Here is a 15,982-nt window from a genome sequence, read left to right on the forward strand (position 1 = left end):
CAGTTTTTATTATAACAGCTGTGGCCTTTTTAGCAAAGAAAACAACGCAACTCACACTACTCCTGTGGAGAACAAGCGACTGGCCGATTTTTTAGTCGACCGTGTGCGCGGACTGATAACAACCTGTACGTTACAGATTTTCGGGCGACAATCGCCTCGCCTACGAATCTGTGGCAAAACCCAGATTTTAAAATCGGCGCAATTCTCGATCGCCTGTGTGCGCGCTTCCATTCAAATGCATGATGCACAGATCGGCCGATGAAATAGTCGCCTCAAAATAATCGCTCGTGTGCGCCTAGCCTAATGCTCAATATCATCTTTAGATGTTCATCATATGTCTAGGCTATACTTGAATTCGTTCAACACCTTAGCTAGCATGTATTTGCTCTAGTGCGGTTCTTCTGTTTAACCAATGTTGTTGGAAGGATATAAACAGTGTCTTTTTCAAACCCCTACACAAAGCACACAAAGAATTCACAAACAGTAAAGTGCGGTAACCTTGGAGGCCAGTGACAGTGACGTAGCGCGGAATCGTTTGGTCCAGTACGGCTGATCTATCTTTTAAGGAAGCCTAACATTAAAAAATCTCTTACATGAAGATTACAATATGGTGGAGTACCGTTCTGTTGGTATCTAAAATAACTTGAAGAGCTATTTGAATATAAATTTTACCTCATGTCCATATGAAATTGCTTTTGAAATTATAAACATTAAAATCGGTCGACTCTTTTGACACCCTGTATAATAGTTTTGTGGGCAAATCGATTTTGAGCTGATATAGGTTGCAGCACTGTTGTGTTTGGGTGGACGCCAAGATGTATAGAGTATGGGTGGTGGGTGGGAGGTAGGTTTAGAGACAAGACGCCGGGTGTGCCCCTCTTGACGTCACGATTCGTTGCGTCGCAGTTGCAGGTTCTGCCGCTCGCCACTGGGATGGCAGCACATACCATATCGAGACTCGCGCTGTTTCAGTGGAAGGTTTATAGCTCCTGATAAGGCATATTGATATTATTATGATTGACTTCTAGCTTGGCGATTTCACCAGATGGGTTTTGTTAAAATGGATACTCCCATTTACAGCAAACCTGCTGATTCAAAAGAAACTTTAATTGCTGATTTCTTTGAAATCTCAGATTTATTCCCCATTTAAAATTACAGTATCCGGTTTAACAAGGACTTACTGATACAGGACGAATTAAGGTGTGTTTAGTAAAACGTGAGAAGTTAAGAGTGAAGCAAATAATTTGCCAAATTTGTTAAAAATATATCCACAATCAAGCAAACTGCATAGTTTTCTTATTCTTTTGTTTAGCAAGTGAGTTAAGATTTGCAGATATTTGCAAATTCATTCGTAACCGAGTGTATTTTAGGCTAAATAAGCGTAGAACAACGCTTCTTTACTACAAAATGGCAAAGTTTAATGTTTTACCAAAAGTCACACTTCACTATCGAAGTAAATAACTCAACTTGAAGTATATAATACAACTTAAAAGTCGTATCATTTACATCGATGCCCTTCACCAACCAGTAAACTCGCTGGGATGCACAGTTTAAAACTTTGACTATTGGGGAAACTTATACGCTAAAATGGAAACCAAATAAACTGTCGAATTTACTCTACAGTATTTCGAATCCTCGAAATACATTTCTTTTGCTCTGGACAAAATTTTGCAAAGGTTTTTCGGCGCTGTATTTTTATTCCTATCCTCTGTATTCCTTTAGAGGAATGCAAAGGTTTATGGACTGGCACAAAGTGCCAAATGTACAAGAAAAAAAGATAACATGCGAAGGATTAATATTAGCAGCAGTAAAGATTTTATGTTTTCTGCAATATAACGATTACAACGATACAAAATCACTTAAGTTGCAGGGTGTGTACGAAACGCTTAGGTTTTATAAATGATTTAATCAGTGCTGTAGTCTATAACCAGTTACAAATACGCAGTTATAGACCTTAAATATAAACAATCTTGGTATGCAATTGCTGTGTTTATAATATGTTTTGGCTTTCGATATGTATCGTTAAAAAAATACCCCGCAGCAAACGTGCAGAAGGGAATTTATATTTGCCATATTATATTTTCACTTAACACATTACTATAACGATGCCAGATATATTTCCTATTTAAATAACATTTGTTAAACGAGTACCTACGTAGGTTTGTTGCTAGGGTGAAAGTAATAGTGTTTTAGTCAAAATTATAATTGTTCATAGTGAAATAAATAAATTTTGTATCACTTCGTACCGAAAGTAGTTATTTACGATAACAACTGATATCAAAGAAAGTAGTTGTTTCCCAAGCTATAGAGCAAGAGCAAAACGATCGGCTGATTTTCCCCCTCTCTACATTTACTTTTTCACGCTCTGGATTAGTTCTTCAATTATCCACTACGCGCGCTAGTGTTTTGTTACTGTTTATTTTAATGATTTAAATCAGCTGTTTTCATTGTTGCACAATCTAAATTTATACAAAAACAGGTAGGTTGTTTTGCTGTGTTTTTCATAGTGCGTGTTTGAAATTAATCAAAACATTCCTGATGATTTGACGAAAAAAGCTTGGGAGATAATTAAATCCGTCCACTTGAATAATCACGGGAAAGTTATGAAATTATAAACAAAGAAGTGAATGTCACCCACTTAAAACGGCACAATACAATAAACTTCAAAATTTGAAGTTGCTATGTATGTGTGATATGATTTTTAATCATGTTGATATTCAAATAATGATAGTTGAGAAATTTAGTAGTTTTCATAAAGTTTTATTGAGATATGTTATTCCTTATCTGTGTATTTTTGCGTCAAGACGAAAAGTATCGTGCACAACTTTACTCGTACCGAAAGTGATTTTACGGTGCTTGCTCCATATTTCCGTCATCTGCTTTGCCTCACACATGAAACTTGAGCGCGCACCGAAAAAAATGACACTTTTCGTACTTATGAAATGCACTATTCCAAATTTGATAAAAATGTGTTTATAAACAATTATACTACATCAGTTTATAAGAATAACGTGGGATTTTTAAAATTTAAAGTCTTATTTATTTCTACTTGGCTGTTGAGCCATATAAACGCTTCAATATATCAAATTATTCAATTTGCTCTACAAAGTGGTTTGATAAGAAATTGCAACATTTAATATTTTTAGGGTCGATAATGGGAAAACTAAAACTCCCATAGAACCCTTCACCCTGTTCCCATAGCCCGATTACGCTGGTTCGAAATCGAACTCCCTGAAATAAATGCTTTTCTATACGTTTTTACCACATTTTATCAAACCGGATCATTTTTGCTCGAGTTATCATTATTGCTCTAACGATCTTATATTAATTTGAACGGATTATGTTTTTGGTCTCTGGGACCCCAAAACGAAAAAGTAGTAGCTACAAGAGTCAGTTCGGTTGTGCAAAGCTGTTTGTTTATACTTGCATAAACTTAATACTACCTCGATTGTTGTACTTTTACTAATTGGAAAATTCACTAATACTTCAATTACCGGCTTGCCTTATTATGTTTGCCATATCAATTGCGTTCTTAGCATTTCAAGTCAAGTAAAACTCAAATTACAGTAACTCAGCATAATAAACGTCATTAATTTTACCGCAACTGATTAATAATACGTGCATTAACACTTTAAATATTCATACTACATTCGCCTATTTGAGTTTGGTGATTATTGACATCGGTTTGTAATCACGATAATCTCGAGATTAAAAGACGCTAGTCACGGTAGTATCAAGAACTGTGATTCGGGATCCCGGGATCGAGACTCCTAAAACCAACCCAGCTTTATATTATATATAAAATATCTGTAAGTATTTTTGTAGGAGTGTTTGGTTGCCTTAACAAATTGTGTTTTTTTGCTCTTGGGACCTTATCTAGGTCTTGCCACGAGACTTATGGTAATAGATTCGTAAATCGTCCCTATTGGACGAATTGGTCCATAGAAACCTTACCTCTTCAGGTTAGGGTAATATTGTATAATTTTGCAATGCCATTGTAAATTATAGCATGCGCCGGGGAAATAACAACAAGGGATAGGAAATAGTACTGGGTACACGTTCTGCCTCTAGGACTCTCCTATTTCCTATTTCCAGGCTGTAAAGTTGTTACAATTTTACAGAATAAAGATAATGTAGTATCGGAAGTAGAGAAAATAAAATTTGCTTTTGTCTTAGCTATGCACTGTATATGTTTTGCTAGACAGTATGCAATGGTGTCGGCGAGGTCCTAAACCGCAGCGCAGCGTTGCTAGAGCTTACGTAGTACCATTGACTATACACCTCTACTAGATTGAACATGTAATGCATTTAGTTGATAACCAGATAGCGGTGCGGTAGCAACGCAACCTATCGTTATATAACGGAAACATGTGTTCTGTAGAGGTGTATAGTATATATAGTGTATAGTCAATGGTAGTACGTAATCAGAGTATTATTACGCAAAATACGTACACTGCTCGCCGAAAGCTACGTTTTCTTTTCAATTTGCTCTCAAGTCTGGGGTAGAGTTCTGGTTGTTTGTTTAATTTTGCATATTGTTAATTTTATTGTCGAATAATTAAGAAGTTACATGCAAGACTGGAGTAGCTAGATATGTCAATTAGTGTTCCACGGTGTAAGCCAGGGTGGACAGCAGTAAAACATATTCCTAGAGATCAATTTTACTATTTAAAACTTCTGAAATCCAAGAGATTTTGATTTAGGACGATTTCCAAAGGGCGAGCCACCATCATTCCCCCTCCACCACGAGGGCGCGACTCTCTGCTCTCACATGATGATTGATGATTAAACCTCACGCCCGCTTCACGCCCATAGCAGATTCTGGAATGGCGTCCCCCCACTCAATATACCGCGATCCTGCGTTTATAGTCGTCACGGATTTTGGGAGTGATAGCAGTGATAGTGACGTCGAACTTTTGCTGTTTTCAGCGTCCTAAAGATTACATAAATTAGTCCAATGAATTGAAGAAGATACGAATTTGGTGACCTCCACCATCGGATGACCTAATGCATGTCGAGAGAGGGGATCAGTGCGAGTCTAGGGCATTAGTGCGCATGCGCGTGTTCGGCGTTGCGTAACGGCAGCGACGCCCGTCTACGGCGGTTGGAACAAGTTCTTGTAACAAGAGCTACGCGTCGAATACCTATATACCATTCTACACGGTCCTTGAATTTGCATTTTATATTTAATTTACTTGATATTTAATTATAATTTGAATTTAATAGAATAGTATTGTCTAATATTAATTTAACAAATATGAATATGAATCAAATAAAAACCTTATGTATAAACACCTAAATATATTTACAGAAGCAAGTCCCAACGAATCCCTCCATAGCTGGTGGTCGCAGAAGTATCTCCCCATTCTCACCCGCCTGTCACTTTGAATCACTCCGCTCCAGCCGTCTCCATCGACTAGGTAAGTAATTTCACTTTGCCTTTTTTTTATAACATAATTGTAATTCGTAAATACCCCAACCGCAGCAAACCTACAGACTAAGCGAATTTCATTTGCCCGATTGGATTTTCAATTCAATCAATTAAAGTATCATTAGGTTCAACGAGTGCCGATCTTTATTGCTACAGGGGAAGTGAAAAACGTGTGTTTTAAAGTTTAGTATGAAAAACATTTTCCAAATGACAATAAAATGTATGTTTTAGTAAAGTATCAGTAGCCGAAAATAAATAGATTTGTTAAGTTTCATCAAAATTCACCCACAAGTTAAACAAACTGATAACAACAGTTTACTAGTTTATTAACTTATTCTCCATAAGAATAACATGGGAATTGTAAATGATTAAAAAAAATTGTCTCCGTAACCAATATTTGTACATAAATACTTAAATACACTAAATAATTGTTTTTATCCTCTTCAGAGAAGTTGGGAGAATTTATGTTTGAGGATAAGCAACTAGAAAAGCCAAATTTCACCCCATTACGCCAAATGTCCACGATTTGTTACTGCTGGCTTGCGAACTAGTTAGAATAAACGTAGGTTCACACGTTTGTACTGAATTTAATCAAAATCTGATCCTTTTTATCAGAGTTTGTGCTGTACATATAAATCGTGCTAACGGACATGTATACAAATGTGTGTGCGTGTGATAAAATGATTTTTGGTTCTATGGGAATGATAACTATAGTTGTTTAAGTCCTAAGTAGTATCTGTAGTAAAGTTAAGATGCCATGGGGGTGGTCCGACACTGTCTAGGGGTTGTGGGCGTTGGAGGAGTTCTTAATAAGAATTAATAAGTTCTTAATAATAAAGAAGCTCTTAATAACTGTTTCAAATTATTATTAATCGTTGACATTTAGCTTATATTGGCTATTTTAATACAGTATTAGGTTACTAGTGTACTGAAGGTAATTTAATAGAATTAGTTTTAAAAAATGTGTATAGTTGCATGGCAAAACAACTTTCATATATTATGTAAATTAATTATAAATGAATGATACATATTATTAAAGATATTAATTAGTTAAAACAAAACATAAGAACTGTAACTAAAAATAAAATATAAAAAATATTAATTGGAGAAAATGTATTTTTTTAAAAATTTTTAATTACATTGAATACATTATACTAATGAAATTATTTTAAAACAAAATCTCAGTAGCTAAAAGAACCGATTGCACTGTGAAAAAGAACCACACACTGATTTGATTTTACATTCTTGTTATACTGAAAGATAATCGAATACAAGTATTCGTAAAAGTATTCGAATACTGGAGAGGCTACAAATTCACTGTATTCGATTCTTTATCAAATATTCGATTCTCTTATCATAAAACTTGACTTGAGAAACAGTGACGACGCGATAGTGGAATAATTCAAACGGTTGGAGGGGTGGGAAGGGGTTTGTGGTGGGAGAGCTGGTGACAGTTTCCGCCGATGGCGCACTGAACACTGAACAGCGCCGTGAAAAGCTTTTCAGACGTTTATAAGCGTCTTAAGTGATTGCAATGGGTTTAATAGGAAAACAAACCAGGCAATGTAAATTCTGTTAGTTGGCAGGTTTGCTGTGACGGGGGTATTTAAGCTTCTACAGATCCGGTTTCCTTAAATGATGATAAATTTATGAATAGTTGATTTTTAGTTACTAAAATCATACTTTGAAACGTAATTTTAAATCTTTATTGGCATAAAACCAATGATTTACTTTTAATGTGCAGTATATACTCTATGAGCTTGCAAAAACACCTTGTTGATTCTTTTTAACAATATATTATCAGGTCGATTCACACATATCAGTCCAATTACAGTCCAGTCACAGTTGCATCCGCAATTTTTCAGTCAATCTGTCAGTCATTTGGTTTCAGCACAGAAAACATACTAAGTAGTATGTTTTCTGTGGTTTCAGTCTCGCTTCCGTCACTTTATTTACAGTGTTGCAGTCAAAATGTTAAAAACACAATATTCTATCAAATTTTCATCTTACATCTTGTTGATTGTCACAAACATTGCCTAAAATATACAAACGATCATTTAAAGGAAAAAGTAGTATTTCCTAACCTCAAACACGTCCGTCAGGGGTCCGAACAATCCAAAAATATCGGTGAAAAGAAATCTAAAATTGACTGACGGACGCCGGCAGAGCGACTGACGGAACTGCAAAGGATGAGTGTAGATAGCGCAATAGAAAATCCATTAAAGAATATTTTTGTTAACTGTGACGTGCCTGAAGTGACTGGACTGCGACGTGCCGTAACTGATGTGTGCGAATTGGCCTAAATACTAAAACTCATAGATAACTATGCAACAATTCATATCAGCTGATTGGTATTGAAGTAAAAAAAGTACACCAACATGTGAGCTCGTGTGTACGGTCTATATCTAAAATTAATGACGGATTTTAAAATGCGTTAAACCGAATTTGAAAGCAATGTCGTTCAGGTCTCAATTTCCTGAGATTAAAGTAAACAACTGTACATAAATAAAAATAACACATGTAGGACCTATTTTAATTTGGCAAAAGGGTGAACAAGGACGTGCTTCTGAAGTGTAAGCGATAGGAACTGATTAGGCATGCTTCAACTTACAAACTACGACTATATACATATGTACACTGAGGAGAAGCTCAGCCTCAGTTCGACACTTAGAAGCACCGGTCCACCCAAATACAATAGATTCTGCTTCGAATATATCTCAGCAACTTCTGCAATCTTTCCTGCGAGAACTCGTATTTTGATCTTCATTTTCCTATCGACCTTGTCAAATAAGGCCGCTGGAAAAGTGATATCCTTGACACTTACACATATTTACATGACTTGAACCTGAGCTTTTTTCAATAAAAAACTGTAATAATAAATTTTATTAGTTATTGTCGGTAATTCGCTCTGCATTGTCGACAAAAAGCTTCCATCCTTTGCCGTGATGTAGCGCTGTTCTAGTTCAGATTACTACCTCGCGGCACGCCACTTTACAGTGACGCACTGATCACAGATGTTTCATCATTATGATTCATGTGTTCGCCACTAATTGGATTAAACATTATAATCATAACAATAATAATGTAACAATCATAACATAATAATTATTATAATGTTTAATCCTCCTAGGTTCGCCATTATGATCGTATTACAATTGTAAAAACCGTAAAAGGGAGGGGGGTAATTTTACAATATTGGTAACACAAATGATAAAAAACTTATTTTACACCCATATGAATAAATAGTAGTTACATTATGTTATTAGACCAGAAAATATGTGTTTACTGGACGAGTCGAGTGAGGGAATACCATACGAGTACGGTAAACACATTTTGGAAGAGTGGTGTACAATATCTTTTCCCATACTACTATAAACCAACCTTACAATAAAATACCCCCACCACAGCAATCCTGAAGATTAAGAGAATCTCGATTTACCAGATTGTATTTTAAATTAAATATATAACATTAGGCCAAGTACATACGTTTGCTACTACAGGGGGGTAATAGAGTGCGTTTTTTTTATATAGTAAAACTTAATATAAATAGCTTATCATAAAATAAACAAATTTGTCATGATTGATAAAAATATATCAACAAACAAGTAAACTACACCAGTAAACTCCCTGTAAGAATAAAAAGGGAATTTTAAATTTATTTTTTGTTTTTTCTTAGCCAACAATCATAAAAAAAAACATTTCAATATACTAAATTATTTGATTTTAAACCTCTTAAAGGGTGTAAAGACAAATTGGAATTTTTTTTAGTATCAAGAAAGAGAAAAATTGATATATGCACACCTTACCTCCCCCAATTAAAACCCCGTTCCCATGGTTCGATAATGCCTATTCGCGAACTCATTCAGTTTTAACATGATCTAAACCTTCAAACCAAATTTAATTAAAATCGGACAAAAATACTCAAGTTATCGTTTTCACGGACACATGAACGAATTGTGTTTCTAGGGACACCAGAATGAAAAATAAAATCCATTCGGACCCGGGGCCAGGTCTTACCATGCCACCTACGGTGATATAGTTACTTCCCTTTAGGAAAATTCCCATTGCCAATTATAATCAGCTGTGTCTGGTATAAATGCATTACAATACAGTAATACGCAATGAAATACCATTTGATTTGTGACAAACAGCTGTTTTCAGGAAATTCCTCCGTTAGAGTTAGAGGTTTGCTGTGGTGGGGGTATTAAATCTCATTATTTAAACCGTAAAACTTCATAAAGAGAGATGTCAGTGCAATGCGAAACGAATTTTTGGACTTCTGAGTGCCTGCAGGTCTAGGTAGGCAGTTCGTACGCGGCGCTGTTGTAAAGAGCATCAGAACATGGAAGGCGCGTGCTACTATAATTTATGCACCTAGCACGAATACTAGAAAAGACCCGGTATGGATCATAAACATAAACAAATGACGTTTTTGGCCCGAAAATAAACAATATTTAACATTACTTAAATGGAAAACATATGTTAATGCTATTAGTATAGGATTCGGGCCAACAACGTCATTTGTTTATGTTTATGATCCATACCGGTATTTTTCTAGGATTCGTGGCACCTAGTGGTCAGTCACTTTGCGGATACACATCAGCAATTATAACGCAAGAATCTTAAAATCAATACATGCAGTATTTCTTAGTTATAATTTTCATTTGTAATACTAGTTACTTGGTCGTGTAGAATAGCTCTTTCCATGGAAATTACAGTAATATGGACAGACTTCTCTCATTTCAAAGTCTTATCTACGCTTCCAAACTACGCGTATCAGAAACATAGATTTTTTAAACTGCTGATTTAACATCATTTTTAAAAACAAAATGACTGGACTTATCTTCAGACTTCCCATACGGTGTTGTGTTAATCCAGTCAGCTAGAAAAACTCACGAGCAAATTTATAACAGAAAATATTTTAACGTTACTTTATAATGTAAATTTTTAAGTGTGATTGTACATAATGGTGAACTATTTTGTTTTAATCATAATATACAACCTTATTAAAAGCCAGTTTAAATTCAACTTTGTGTGTGTAAACGATGCAAAACAAATGCGTATTGGTTTTTAGCGAATTTCCCATATAGGGAATAAGCTATTACCGTAGGTCTCATGGTAAGACCTGGACCCGGGACCGATTTATTTTTTCGTTTTGAGGTCCCCAGAGGCCAAAAACACCATCCGTTCAAATTCATATATATATATATTTATGTGTCCGTTAGCGCGATAACTCGAGCAAAAATGATCCGATTTTGATGAAATTTGGTATAAACATGTAAACCTACATTTATTCGAACGAGTTCGCGAACCAGCATGATCGGACTATGGGAACAGGGGTTATGGGGGGTTTTATGGGGTAAAAATGGGTTTTTCTAATTTTTCACCCTGAAAACATAAAATTTTGCAATTTCTTTCTAAACCATTTTGTAGAGCTCAAAAAACAAATAATTTAGTATATTGAAGCATTGTTGCATGCCTAACGGTTACGGAAAAATCACAAAATAATGTAAATTTAAAATTACCATGTTATTCTTATAAAGAATAAATACAGTGTTGTAGCTTGCTTGTGTATGGACATATATTAATGAAATTTTGAAATTTTGTTTACTTCATAATGAGCTATTAATATTTCAATAAAACCCCCCTATTTTCTTCCCTGTAGCAGCAAACCTAAGTACTCATTAATATTAATGATGTTTAAATAGGAAATAAATTTGACAATTTTAAGGGAACAATTTAGTGGAATTCCAGCTGTGTATATGGAAATTCGCTTAGTCTGCAGGTTTGCTGCGGCGGGGGTATTAATTCGTATGATATCCATATGATGTTTGTATCTACATATAGTGTGTTTTATTCGTATCCAATTATTAGAAGTTATACTGCATTTTCACGAGATATGATTATTCTCTCGCTTTTTGTGATCATAAAGGTCCTGAACCGCTGGGTAATTATGGTGTTATGTGGTAACAAGATACGTGGACAAAGAATTAATAACTATATATAGAAGATAAATTAAAGATAACTTTAAGTAATATCGTATAGCTTTAACTTATTACATTTCAAAGATATGTAACTGTATTACTGATAGTTTATAAGAAGATTCGTGAGATATAAAGCGATTTCCTGCGATTTAACTTCAAATAACTATTAATAAATGTCCAATTATCTCAATGAATTCAAAAGATTGTTAAAAATGATTTTACTAACACATTTGAGTAAAAACTCATTCGCGATGTTACAAACTTAAGATACCATTGATCTGAAAGAAATTAGCAACAAATACTGCACGATTGTATGATATATATTTTTTCATTTGTGAATTTTTTTTCAAATTGCTGCTTTTAAGGTTTTTACTGTAAATTAATACATCTCCAATCGTTTTTTTTAAATTATTAAACGTGTCCCTTTTCCATCTAAGTAGCTTTAAATTATCTATGCGTTTCATATGGAGAAAAACTATTTAACTTGATTAGATCTTCGTTTTGGGAAATCACGTATAAGTATGCAAAAGATTTAAAATCCTAAAATGCCTTATAGGACATTTTTGTATCCAAAAGCCATGAACAAAGATTTAACTGATTTTAACCATTTAATTGATTGACTTCTCTACGAACTGAACTGTGGAATTAGTGAAATCCTATCATTAATTTTGAAAAGGGGATTTAACATTTTGAAAAAAATTAAACTATTGGCGTGCTTACCTCTGAAAAATCCAGTAATTATTGTTTATTCCAAATCCACCGACGTCGGCGATTTGAGGGTCCATCAACGACGTTTGGCTTCCACTAATAATGTTCTCTTTCACGATGTCCCATGACGTGATGTTCACGCTATGTGAACTGCATTTGTGGACTTTTTGAGTGCCTCCAGAGTTGTTTAGGCAGTTTTAAATACGTATCGACCAAAATTGAAGAAATCCCTTAAATTTAATCCCTTTGTAGAGCCCATTATGTTTTTAAACTGTCAAACCAATGTTTCCGTATGAAAAAAAACAAACAGCAAACATGCGGCATTTTTGATATCAGCAGAAATCAAAGAAGCAAAGTCTATCGAATACCACACTAGGTTATGTACATGGCGGGTTTTAAATCCTCAAGGGAATTAGGAAATTAAATCCTAAAATTCGATTTGTAAACATAAAACCCGTGGTCTGCTCTAGTGATTGGTACCACATGCGCTGCAGGGCTGAAGAATTTACCTCACTTTAGTTGTGTAAAACGAATCAGCTTTAACTTTTGTTCAAACTTTGCCCCGCGATTCTTACCAATGAGAGTAGTTCCGATTAAACAAAATATTGTCTTATCGTTAACAAAATTAAAATAAGTGTATTACCATGTTGCACTCTTCTACATTTTTACCACTATAAGCAATTTTTGTGGAAGAACTGAATGACTGCAGATAAGGATGTCCACAATAGGTGAAGTAAATTTGTGGACTTTCTTGAGCGCCTTAAGGGGTGGGAACGCACATTTTTCACTTGCCTCCAACGTTCAAATCTCTCTGAACATTGAAGGAGCGCACCTCTAGAATTGCTCACAATAGGTGAAGTAAAAATTTGTGCACTTTCATGAATTTTATCACTGGCCCGAAAGTAAATATGATTTTATTAATGTTTATATGGAACTCTTAAACCATCTGTTGCAGCTATTAGTATAGACATTCGAGCCATTGATGTAATTTGTTTTTTTTTATCCCCAACCGTTTCTGTTCTGATAGCCGTGCGCATACACTATCTATTTTCTATTCCTATGTATAGGATTTCACAAAAAAATGTTGATACCTGTTTTATAAATAGCCTATAGATTAACTAAGGGGCTTCAGAAAGGCATCTGAACAGCTTGTTCATATATACCGTGTCTTATAGCAGAATACACACATTACTTACTACCTAACTACTACTATGATACTTCAATATTAATAACGCATTTGAGTAATAAATTTATATTATATGAATGATATCATGTGATATTAATATCAGATACCCTGGATCTTAAAAAACGAACAACGAATGCTGCTCGACGAATTGTTCTTTTGTGTATATACAAAAAAATTCTAATTTTAGCGATTTTACTGTAAATTAATACATCTCCAATCGTCATTTTTATTTAATTACTAAACGTGTCCCTTTTCAGTCTAAGTAGCTTTAAACTATCTATGCGTTTCATATGGATGGAAACTATTTAACTTGATTGTATGTTCCTTTTGTGAAGTCACGTATAAGTATGCAAAAGATGTAAAATCCTAAAATACCATGTAGGATATTTTTGTATCCAAAAGCCATGGACCTTATTTACATTATTCGTATGTGGTGTTGATGTACATTATTATTAGTATTATTATTTATTATTTTTAACGCTGTTTTTGCATTTTCCGGGGTATTGCTAAAAATTATTAGAATCAAACATCATTTGCCCACTATAGGTGAAGTACATTTGTGGACTTTTTGAGCGCCTTAAGGGATGGGAACGCAAATTGTTAACTTCCAACATTCACATCTCTATGAACTTTGAAGGCACTCACTACTCACACTTATATTAAACGATTGTTTTTGTTCTTTTAAAATGCGAATTGTGATTTTAGTGCCTTGTAATAAATTGTTAGTGATAAGCCTTTGAATGATCAGCATCCTCTCCGGGTCTCGTCTTCTTCTCATTGGGCACATTTTTTATTGAAAAGGGAACTGCTAAAGGTCTAAGCAGAGTCTTTTCCTAAAGAAACCAAAATCATTAGGTGTCCCTCACACACACACTTGCAATAACGACGTACAACTTTATTTTCCAAGGATCAACTAGGCATATACAGTATATGTAGATGTTGGCGTTGGGGACTAAACTAGTAGCACTTTTTGATCGATTTGTCCGTTAATTTTATGTTTCGCTTTTATTTACGAACTAAGAACCTTGTTTTCCATATTAAATTATTCAAAACACAGCACGAATTCAGTGCTCCAAAGATTTGATCATCATGTTACAGTGGGCAGTTAGATACAGTTGGTATCAGATAGCACAGGTTGGCATAACCAAATAAATTGAGAATAATTGTTTTCCATCTATATTTTTTGTTGATGTTGATTAATTATCCGTTTATGTCTGATTGTACGATCTACAATGTCTAATAAAGTGATTTACTAATAATGCGAGAGTCAATGTCCTTCGGAGCTCTTTATGAAAAATAGTCTGCTCAGGCTTTTGCAAGGTTCTTTTTCATTACAAATCGTCATGAGCCCAGGTTGAAACGAGCACGAGGCCCGACTGGGCTGTCATAACTTCAAGGGCTTATCACTAGCTTTCAGAGCTCCCTTAGATCACAATTTGTATTTAAAAAACACGAAAGCATTTACCCTGCGTGCAAACAATATTTTCTACAGTTATGGAGTAATATTTTAAAGCGTTCGAACAATTTCAATTTTAAAACTTTTGCAACTCTGAACCTTGTTATTTTAACAAATGAAGAATACCATTCTTGTTTGCAAGTGGTTAGGCCGTTTTCAAACTAATTGCTTCTTTCATATACTTGGATTATTAGTCCATTTCTACAACATAAATACCTTCTTGTGGGAGTGCAACATGATGTTAAAATTTATTTCTTGAATTCTAATTCATATAATTTTTAGACAATATTTTTGCTATCGGAAAACTGTCTTAGTCTGAATCTCTGGACAAGGTTTGTGAAAGAGTAAATGTACATAGCGTTCTGGACACTAATTCTTAAGAACAAAATACGTTGTAGATTGAAGCAACCTCTGCAAAACGACAATGAGCCTGGGATTAAATTAACTTCGGGAAAGAGTGTTTTTACTTAGGATTTCTTCCTACAGTACTTTTATTTAGCTGTTGTACATAGTCGTTACAAGGACTGCTTCTTGTGTAGATTGCTTTTTCATCCGTGGGACTGATCACTTCACTTTTAAGTACTTGAAATGATACAGTGCGTGCCTTGAATGTTCCAACGAATTATACTTCTATACTACGTATTATGCGAACTATACTACGTAGTAAAGTTCATTGAAATGTTCAGAGAGATTCACGATGGAGGGAAGTGAAAAATTTGCCTTCCCAAACCTTAAGGCGCTCAAGAAAGCCCACATATCAAGAATCAAGAATTTTTATTTCCATAAAATGCGGTTACATTGCTGGAAAATGTCAGTCAACTATAGCTTAAATAAAAACTAAAATAAGACAATGGTACAAGGTTTCTTACCAATATAAAGAATTACATTCCTGAAACTCTCCATGCAGAGAGAAAAAAATTCTTTATTTATGTACAAAGGGTTTGCCAAAAGGAGTCCCTCAACACCTTTTCTAAATTTTGGGTCCGGCAGGTTCCGAGCTGCAAAAGGAAGTTTATTGAAAAACTTATAACTTAGAATCTCATTCGACATCTGAACTTTACTTAATCTAACATGTGGTAAATTGAGATCATTTTTCCTACGTGTATATACATCATGTACACATGTACTTCATATAGGTGTGTGCGAACATAATTGAACATGTGAACATTGAAGGCGCGCACCACTAGAATTTCGTGTCAAAATCTTTGGCCAAAGTT

Source organism: Macrosteles quadrilineatus, unplaced genomic scaffold (genome assembly GCF_028750875.1).
Source record: "Macrosteles quadrilineatus isolate MER2022 unplaced genomic scaffold, UCM_ALF_1.0 Scaffold_7__1_contigs__length_78375512, whole genome shotgun sequence".
NCBI classification, from domain to species: Eukaryota; Metazoa; Arthropoda; class Insecta; order Hemiptera; family Cicadellidae; genus Macrosteles; species Macrosteles quadrilineatus.